The sequence below is a fragment of the Chrysochloris asiatica genome, unplaced genomic scaffold (genome assembly GCF_000296735.1).
Source record: "Chrysochloris asiatica unplaced genomic scaffold, ChrAsi1.0 scaffold00148, whole genome shotgun sequence".
Taxonomy (NCBI): domain Eukaryota; kingdom Metazoa; phylum Chordata; class Mammalia; order Afrosoricida; family Chrysochloridae; genus Chrysochloris; species Chrysochloris asiatica.
Genome location: NW_006408666.1, coordinates 5,682,087 through 5,684,615, shown reverse-complemented (window position 1 = coordinate 5,684,615; position 2,529 = coordinate 5,682,087). Strand labels below are relative to the sequence as shown.

The 2,529-nt window shown below is 40.6% G+C and overlaps 1 pseudogene; it reads left to right on the top strand.

Moving 5' to 3' along the window:
• Positions 1 to 1,657, top strand: part of LOC102841133 — a 3,690-nt pseudogene extending 2,033 nt beyond the window's left edge.
• Positions 1,658 to 2,529: the final 872 nt, after the last annotated feature.

Below are 2,529 nucleotides of genomic sequence, written 5' to 3'. Positions count from 1 at the left end.
CAGACTCCAAGGCTGTTTAACTGCAAGGAGCGGAAAACCTCATCTCTCTCACGTGGAAGGCCTGGTGGATTCGAGCTGCTGACCGCTGGGTTTGCAGCCAGATTTTTAACCACTACACTACCAGGCCTTCCACCTTCAAGATGGCAGATCAGGGAGACATGTAGTGAGGAGCTCCGACAACAACAACACGGAATAGCAGGCCAAGAGGGCTCATGAGATGGTGTTGGAACTCTGGAACAAATATAAAGGTATGTTTGGAGGTTTGGAGGGTTTATAGCTGGGGAATTTGCAGGAGAATCCACAAATCCATTATTTTCTGGATCAAGACACTCAGCTATTCCAGGAGCCGCCATCTTGGGAAAGCTTATCTTGGTTGTACCAGGATTGATAGGATTAGGAGAGAACATCTTGATTGTATCTTGATTATATCAGGATTGTATCAAGATTAACATCGAAATTTAAAGAGTCAGTATACACATAAAACTAAATGGCTACCACTCGTCTGTGGTGCTGTGGTGGTTTGAATTGATGTGATTCTGAGGACTCTGCCACCGGCATTTTAAATAACTGGCAGGGTCACCCATGGTGAACAGGTTTCAGATGAGCTTCCAAACAAAAACAGACTAGGAAGAAAGAGTGACAAACTACTTCCGAATCGCTAGTCACTGAAAACTCTGAATAGCAGAGAAACATTGTCAGATATAGGACTGGAAGGTGGGATGGCACTCAGAATGTGACTGGGAAAAAAATGCCTCCTCAAAATAGAGTTGACCATGATGATGTGGAAGAAGTTACCCTTCTTAATTATCACTTTGCTGTCTAGGGAGTTAGAGGTGCATGCAGTACATCTGCTTGAGGAACATCAACACAATTGTCCAGAGAAAGCCTGAAATCTTAAAACAGGAAATTAAAGTCTTCTTTTTGAAGTATAATAATTCCATCAATGTTAAATTAGAGAAGCTGAGCATCATGATCTATTTGGCATCCCAAGTCAACATTGTTCAGATTCTGGGAGACCTGAAGGTGTACTCATATTCCAAAGAGGTGGATGTTGACTTTGTTCTCAAAGCTGTGCAAGCCACTGGATGGTGTGACATTAAGGTGAAGAAATCTGCAGAGCACTGTATGAGCACATTGACCTCATCCATACCAAAGTAAATTATGTGGCCCAAGAGGCAACTGTCATCAGGGGCATCTTCTACAAGTATCCCAGTAAATACGAAAGATCATTGCTACTCTATGTGAGAACTTAAACTTGCTAGATGAGCCAGATGTTTGATCAGTGATGATTAGAATCATGGGAGAGTATGTTAAAATCATTGAGAATGCAAATGAGATACAAGAGAGCTTCCAGGAGATCTTTCATAATGAAAGTCCCCTAGTGCACAGCATTTTGTTTGCTGCCCCAGTAAAGCTGTTTCTTAAGAAATCAACAGAAATGCAGAAGTTGGTTCAGCAAGTCTTGAGTTTGGCAACCCAGGATTCTGATAACCATGATTTTCAAGACCGAGACTATATTTACTGGTGTCTTCTTTCAACATACCTTGTCACAGATAAAGAAATAGTCTTGTTAAAGAAGCCACTGATTTCTGAGGAAATAGGCCTTACTTAGCCAACTCTTTTGGATCAACTACTCTTCCATATCAGTTCTTTGTAAGAGGACATCATGGAATTCATCACAAATACTTAATAGTTCATTATAGGATCACTGATGAGGATGACAATCCTGTTGACATCATCTCTGCAACCAACCTAGAGTAGCCTCAGGACAAACCTGCTCAATGGAGCCCTAGTGGTGTAGTGGATATTACATTGGACTTCTAACTGCAAGGTCAACAGTTCAAGTCCACCAGACACTCATTGGAAGAAAATTTCAAAGCACAGCTACAGAAGACAGAGTCAAGTACTATAATGAAATATGCAACGAACTTGCATTAGAAAACTCAAAGAGAAAAATACACTCAGCATTTCTCAAGCAGAAAGGACTGAAGAAAAATGTCAAGTCTCCACTTGTAATATTGAAGGATCCCTTGGACAAAATATCGAATAATGCACAAAGCATGAAAAGACTATTTCAGGCATGCATAGAGTCACTGTACCAATGATCAATGTTCAACCGCTTCAAGAGGCAGCGCAAGATCAAGAACCAGTGGCACTAAAGGAAGAAGTGTAAGCTGCACTGCAGGCATTGGCAGATAACAAGGCTCAAGGAATTGACAGAATACAAACAGAAATCTTTAACAAACTGATACAGCACTGGATGTGCTTACTCACCTATGCCAATATGAGTTACCTGACCAACCAATTATTGGAAGAGACCCATATTTGTGCCCCTTACAAAGAAAGGTGACCCAATAGACTGCAGAAACAACCAAAGTAATATCACATGCAAGTAAAATTTTGCTGAAGGTAATTAAAAAATGACTGTAACAGTATATCACATATGGAACTGCCAGAAACTCAAGCCAGATTCAGAAGATCAAAAAGGACTTAAAATACTTACTGATGAAGATCAAAGACTACAGTCTT